General features: G+C 44.1%; 1 long non-coding RNA gene across 2 annotated transcripts in view; it reads right to left on the bottom strand.

The window, feature by feature from the left end:
• Nucleotides 1-1,169: 1,169 nt before the first annotated feature.
• Nucleotides 1,170-7,685, bottom strand: part of LOC134339365 (uncharacterized) — an 84,886-nt gene continuing 78,370 nt past the window's right edge. For both annotated transcript variants that reach the window (XR_010016383.1, XR_010016384.1), the window contains exon 4: nt 1,170-1,681. This is a non-coding gene — a long non-coding RNA (uncharacterized LOC134339365). The remainder of the gene's footprint in view (nt 1,682-7,685) is intronic.

Raw genomic sequence — 7,685 nt, 5'->3', positions numbered from 1 at the left:
TCATGGCAGTATTGTGGCCGGAAAGGAATGTTGGCCACGAAAATCTCCTGATCTTCTTTGAAAGCTGCCTGAGGAAGCAGGCAAAGATATAAAAGTTTTGTGTGAAAGATGACTCCCCAACCAGGCTTGACTGGAATGCAAGATGTTTAACCAGCAATCCTATGACCTACAAGAGAGACTGCCAGAGTTAGAACATCTGAGCCAGTCTGCCCGTCACTTTAGTATGTATGGCTCCTTTAAACATAGTAACAAAAGGAATGGAGCCAGATCCTGACAAACAAATACACCAGTCCTTGAATGCACTTAACTTGACCAAATCTCTCCTCCCAAATTTGGTCCGCGGCCCATGAAGCACTTTGGTGGGGTTAACCATGGTGCTTTATGAAGGCAGAGCTGTTGTTTAGGAGGTTAATCAAAATAAATCAGATACAAGACAAATGGTTGCCAATCCCATTTTCTGACCTGGGTCTATGGCAGCAGAGTTTGGCCAATTGTAAAGGAGAGTGGTTTGCTCAACCCCAGAGGACCTTGATTAGTTTCCTCTGCTGAGAATGCAGGGGGCTTGGCCATTGGGCACTGGAGTCTTCAACAGGACCTTACTGCAAGTTACAAACCTTAGCTTGGGAATGTGGCCACCTTACTGGCCCCAGAGGACTGTGAATGACACAATGTAGCATCCACCCAGGTCCTGAACTTGGGGCAGTGTCTGTGGTCTTAAATAAGACTAGGGGAAATCCATCTTACTGTGTCAAGCAGCAAGGAAGTAGGCCCTTCGGCCCAAAGAGTTTATGCTGACCATCAAGCACTTACATTAATCCAAAACCAAAGCTCATTTTAGATCATAAGACCACAAGATATAGGGGCAGGAATAGGCCATTTGGCCCACTGAGCCTGCTCCACAATTCAATCATGGCTGATTTCTTTTTAATCCTATTCTGCTGCCTTCTCCCTGTAACTCTTAACCCCCCCTACAAATCTAGAACCTATCAGCCTCCCAGTGACTTGACCTCCACAGCCCTCTGCAGCAATGAATTCCACAGGTTTACCACCCTCTGACTGAAGAGATTTCTTATCTCTGTTCTAACAGAACATCTGTTCTGAAGGAGTTTTATTTTCCCCGTTCTCCTCAACTCCCTTCTGATTTCCATGGGGGAGGGTGTGGGGGGGGATGGGACTTACAGTGGCCAATTAATCTATCAAGCTGCTTGTCTGGCACGTGGGAGGAAGCTGGAGCGTCTAGTGGGAAAATAGAGATTGGGCAAACTCTGCGAAGACAGCAGCAGAGGTCAGGATTAAACAGGAGCCGAGAGGCAGTATGCCACCCCTAATGCCCTATGAGTAGCACAACCAAGAATATTTAAACCTAATACTGAAAATAAGAGACTTTGAAATGTCTGTGGATCGAAAGGAAGATGAGTAAAATCAGACTTATCTCAGAAACCTCAGTCTAGCAGCACCTGACAACTTGTGATCGCTGCAACATCAGGCAACTTTCAAGAAACCGGCACTACCCATATTCTCCGAATTCTCTGCTGCTCATTGAAGGGGCTTCCGTTCTCTGTTATCTGCGGCTTGATCATTACTTGGTCACAAAGCTCCAATGCTGAGGTTAGTCTGAAAGAAGAGGCTGTTTCCTGGAAATGGCTGGTGCCTTTTGGGTAGAAACCACTGCGCGTATTCACTGGAAAAACAGCAACGTTGTTAGTCAGTGAGGGCCCATCCTATATACAAAACTCTGCACACTTCAGTTTTCACTGCTAGTTGGACAAAAGCCACACAGAGACAAATTAACACTCCTGAATGGTTCTCTTGTACGATAAAGATCTAAGTTCAAAGTTCTAAGTAAATTTATTATCAAGGTACCATATACTACCTGGAGATACATTTTCTTGCAGGGATTCATGGTAAAATAAACAAATGCAATTGAATTAATGAAAAACTACACACAAAGACTGACAAACAACCAACGTGCAAAAGACAAACTGCAAAAATAAGTAAATAATATTAAGAACATGAGTTGTAAAGCCTTAAAAGTGACTTCATGAGTCATGGAATCAGTTCAGAGTTGCGGTGAGTAAAGTTATCCACACTGGTTTGGGAGCCTGATGGCTGAAGGGTAATTAGTGTTCCTGAACCTAGAGGTATGGGACGTAAGGCTCCTGTACCTCCTTCCCAACGGTAGCAGTGGGAAGACCGGTGAACTCTACATCTTCCAGTCTACCTCACATATCCTTTGCATCTATTGCCCTGAAAATTCTCTGAAACTGTAACACTTAATTCTGCATTTATTTTTCCTTCTGTACCCCAACGATGTACTGTGGAATGATCTATCTGGATGACATGCAATCAAAGGTTTTCACTGTATATCGGAACATGCGACAAACATAAACCAATTAACAAGTATAACTCACTTGCAGCCCCTTATGATCAACAGCATGCCGGCCAGGTTTGTAGTTTGATGATTACCTCTGCACACCCACATTGGGGCAGCATGGCTGCATAATGCTTTACAGCACCGGCTGTATGATCAGGGTTCAATTCCCGCTGCTGTCTGTAACGAGTTGGTCAACTCTCCCTGAGACTGCGTGGGCTTCCTTCGGATGCTCTCACATTCTAGAGATGCAAAGGGCAGTAAATTGTGGGCATGCTATGTTGGCATGGGAAGAATGGCGCCACTTTGTGGGCTGCCCCCAGCATGCCCTTGGACTGTGTCGGTCGTGGGCGCAAATGCCACAGGTGGCTGTATGTTTTGATGTGTGTGTGACAAATAAAGCTAATCTTTAAATTTTATACACAAGGCATTCTGCAGATGCTGGAAACCCAGAGTAACACACACAAAATGCTGGAGGAGCTCAGCAGGTCTGGCAGCATCTATGGAAGACAATAAACAGTCAACATTGTGCGCCGAGACCCTTCATCGGGGCTTCATCTCCATAGATGCTGCTTGACCTGCTGAGCTCCTCCAGCATTTTTTTACGTGTATCATTTATTTTATAGGTTGCTTTGAATGGTTTTGTACACGGCAGAGTTGTCAACACTTCAGAAAGTTTTGGAGTTGTAGGATTCTGAGGAAAGCTTTCAGGAAGGGAAATCCAGTGGAGAAGTCAATCATTTTTAAAGTAAGTTTAGATACAGGGGAGAAGTATTGGAACAGGGGAGGGGGAAATGTCTTACAACCGATCAACAATCATCCATTGGTGGGCAGTTTGGAGGAACGGGAGGATGAGTCAGAATGGACTACAGAGGCTGGAATTTGAAACAGCACACAATATGACACAGAACAAAGGTACCAACACCTTTCTCCCACAACCACTTCTTCCCACTTTCCTGTTCCTGCCCTCCACTCATTGCTTCCATCGGAGGGGAGGTACAGGAACCCGAAGACACACAGTCAATGCTTTGGGGACAGCTTCTTCTCCTCCACCATTAGATTTCTGAACAGCCCATTAATCCATGAACTACATATTCCTTAGTGTAATCTATAGTATATTTTATCTATTGCACTGCACTGTTGCCACGAAACAACAAATTTCATGAGACACACTTAGTGGTTATTTTATTGGCTACACCTGTACACCTGCTCGGTAATGCAAATACCTAATAAGCCAATCACGTGGCAGCAATTCAATGCATAAAGCATCAGAATGGGGAAGAGATGTGATCTGTGACTATGATCATGCAATGATACAAGCATGCAGACATGATCAAGAGGTTCAGTTGTTGTTCAGACCAAAACATCAGAATGGGGAAGAAAAAGGTTCTAAGTAAATTTGATAATTTGATTGTTGGTGCCAGACAGGGTGGTCTGAGTATCTCAGTAACTACTGATAACCTACAGCAGTAGAAGATCACGAACATGTAGAAAATAAACTTACTGGCCACTCTGTTAAGTACCTCCTGCAATGGAGTGGGTCTAGAAGAGGCTTAAGAGAATGATTCCAGAAATGAAAGGGTTAATGCTTGAGGAGTTTTCCAATGCTCTGAGTCTGTACACGTTAGAGTTTTGAAGCATGAGGGGATCTCTTTGAAAATGACCAAATATGGAAAGGCCCAGATAGAGTGGAGGCGGAGGAACTGGTACCAGAGGGCACAGCCTCAGAAATCAAGGGCATCCCTTTAGAACCAGAGATGAAGAGGAATTTCTTTAGCCAGAGGTTTGTAAACCTGTGGAATTTATCGCCACAGAAGGCTAACTCATTAGGTATATTTTAAACTAAGGTTGATAGGCTCTTGATTAGTAAGGGCATCAAAGGTTACAGGGAGAAGTTAGGAGAATGGGGTTGAGAGGGAAAATAAATCAGCTATGGTGGAATGATGAAGCAGACTTGATGAGCCGAATGGCCTACTTCTGCTCCTATATATCATGGTCTATGACTGAGAGGGGAGTCAATTATTCTTGCATCAAGATTACACAGTCTCAGTGGGCTGAATGCACTTGTTTCTGCCACAAATATGACTCTCTAATTACATAAGATGAAAAGTTTGGTGATCTGGACAGCAAGTCCCAGCAGCACCCATTCACTGTGTGTGTCCTCTCTCTTCCAGGTTCCAGTGTGTCTGAACATCAGTTCAGAGGCCAAGGAGCCTCTTTCCACTGGGAGACTGAGGGATACGGTCAGGTCCAACCTGGGTGTTCCGATAGTTACCCTGAGACATTAAGGGAATGATTACTTCCTCTAATCAGCACTCCAATAATTAGTGGGAAATTTAAGATAATTAGCAAAGTACTTACAGATAAACTGACAGAGTACATTGAATAGAGAGGATTGGAGTGAAAACCAAGCTGGCCAGTGGAAGAAATTGAATGCAAGATAGATTTTTAAATGGAAATGAACAAGTGTTTAAAAAATCCACTCAGCAGCCACTTTAGTGATACACCTGTACACCTGCTCATTAATGCAAATATCTAATCAGCCAATCATGCGGCAGAATGCATAAAAGCATGCAGACATGGCCAAGGTGATCAGTTGTCGTTCAGACTAAAACATCAGAATGGGGAAGAGAAAGGATCTAAGAGACTTTGATAATTAAATGATTGTTGGTGCCAGACAGGGTGGTTTGAGCATCTGAGAAACTGGTGATCTCCTGGGATTTAAATGCCTAGCAGTCTCTAGAGTTTACAAAGAGTGGTGTGAAAAGCAGAAACAAAAATATCCAGTGAGCAGCAGTTCCATGCGTAAAAATGCTCTGCTAGTGAGAAGTCAGAGGAGAATGGCCAGACTAGTTCAAGCTGACAGGAAAGCCACAGTAACTCAAATAACTATGTGTTACAAAAGTGGTGTGCAGAACAGCACCTCTGAATGCACACCACGCCAAACCTTGAAGTGGGTGGGCTACAGCAGCAGAAGACCACGAACAGTGGCCAATTTATTCGATACAGGAGTTAAATATAATTACAAGTACAGGGTACCTAATAAAATGGCCACCGAGCGCAACTGACATAGAGATGGAGAGAGGCTGGAGAAAGTATGATGGTCTCTGATATCTGGATTTGTTGATCCGTTCAAATGTGAACCACCAAGTTCAATCATAAAGTTGCCTTTCGACGAAATTGTGAGCTTGATGTGGGTGAGGTTATTCATGCAGTGTTCCTTTGAGGGGTAGAAAATCATGACGTGTGAATGCACAAGGTCTTTTTCCCCACGGAAAGGAAACTAAATACTGCAAGGCATAGTTTTAAAATGAGTGGGGAGAGATTTAAAAGGGGCCCAAGGACAAATTCTTCGCCCAAAAGATTGTGCATACATGGAATGCGCTCCCAGAGAAAGTGTGCAAGAACAACCGTCAGAAGACAATTGGGCAGGTCAGGAGAGATATGGGCCAAGTGCAGGCAAATGCCACCATGGTCGGCAAGGACCAACTGGGCAGAAGGGCCTGTTTCCAAGCTCTATTTTGCTCCTGGGGATTGTCCCTCAGTCAGGCAGTTCAAAACTGATTCCCTATTTTTACACATAAATAATCTCACTTACCTCATATAGTTGTAAATCTACATTTTTGTTGGTTTGTGATACCTGTTCCTGTTAAACATAAACTTGCATTTTTACAACACAGCCTTTCAATATTTTTAGGATCAATCCTTGATGCCACCTCGGCTGAACAGAGGAGCTCTTTTAGCAATGGTCTAAGACAACTGCTCTGCTCCAAATTGCGCAATATGAGGTCATTCTTACCCTCAGCCATTAGGCTCTATAATGCGTCAACTTATAGCTGGGGAAGTGATGAACCCCTCCTGTTAGACTATTTGAGGTAGCTTATTTTTTATTCTTTCTTACTTCTCTTCTAATATTTGTGTAACGTCCTGGTAAAAATTTCACTGCTAACGTAACGGTCATTCTGTAGAAGCAGTACTGTATTTGGGTTATGGTGAGCGATAATGGGTGCTTTGTAATGTGAGCCATCCAATCAGAAAAGCAGGGGTTTTTTTGTGTGTCTGAGCTAGAGAGGTGAAGAGAGAAGAGACTGGAGGGAACCGGTTTCATTTGCATATCCTTACACTTGTAATGTTACTATGACACTGTAATTTCCTTTGCAATCAATAAGGTATCTATCTATCTATCTCTTGAGAAGCAAATGGGGTACAGAGTACTGGCAAGTATGAGGCAATGCATATCTGAAGGGTACAGTGATTGTTGGTCCTTCCATGAGCGAAGAAAAATGAAACGAGTGAAGATGCTGGAAATCAGAAATCAAAACAGAAAATATTGGAAACATTCAGAGACACAAGAGATTCTGCAGATGCTGGAACCTTGAGCAACACACACAAAATTGCAGGGAGAACTTGGCGGGGCAGAGGGCATCAATGGAGGGGATGTTTTAGGCTGAGAATGTTCATCAGGACTGGAAAGGAGGGGGGAAGAAGCCAGAATAAGAGGGTGTTGGGGAGGGAAGGGAGTTGAAGCCCTGATTCCCCCCTCATCTGGGTTCACATATCATCTTCCAATCTGTTCTCTTCCCTTCCCCACTCCTTTTCATTCTAGCTTCTGCCCCCTGCCTATCTAGTGCTGATGAGGGCTCAACTGTTCATTTCCCTCCATAGATGCTGCCCGACCCACTGAGTTCCTCCAGCACTTTGTCTGTGAATGCTGGAAACACTCCACAGTTCAGGCAGCATCTGTGGAGACAGAAACAAGAGTTAATGATTCAGGTCAAGATTGACGGCATTCTGTCGATGGGTTCCCGATCCGAAATGCTTACTGTACTTTTCTTTCCTTTCTCCAGACCATGTTGAGGTGAAGTCTCATTTCACTGACTTGTTACTCCCCAGCTTTGAGGAAAGAATGCGGAACAGTGCGGCACAGTAAACAGCCTTTGGCCCACAATGCTGAGCTGGGCTAATTGAGCTCATGATCCCTTCTGCCTGCACGTGGTCCATCTCTCTCCATTCTCTGCACACTCACGTGCCTATCTAAGAGCCTCTGTTGCATCTGCCTCCATCAGCACATTCCAGGCACCCACCAATCTCAGTGTAAAAAACTTGCTCTGCGCAACTTTTTTGAACTTTCTCCCTCTTACTTGATATTTCAACCCTGGGTGAAAGATGCTAGGGCTAGGTGACTACTCTGTCTATGCTTCTGTCAATGCCTTCCAGTGAGGGATAACTTGCCCAGTCTGATGCCCCTGTGACTCCAGACTCACGCCAATGAAATTCATTTATTTAGAGATACAGCACCTTTCAGCCCAAGAAA

This window comes from Mobula hypostoma, chromosome 29 (genome assembly GCF_963921235.1).
Source record: "Mobula hypostoma chromosome 29, sMobHyp1.1, whole genome shotgun sequence".
Lineage (NCBI taxonomy): Eukaryota > Metazoa > Chordata > Chondrichthyes > Myliobatiformes > Myliobatidae > Mobula > Mobula hypostoma.
Note: the sequence above shows the minus strand (reverse complement) of the source record. Positions and strands in the feature narration are given on the sequence as shown.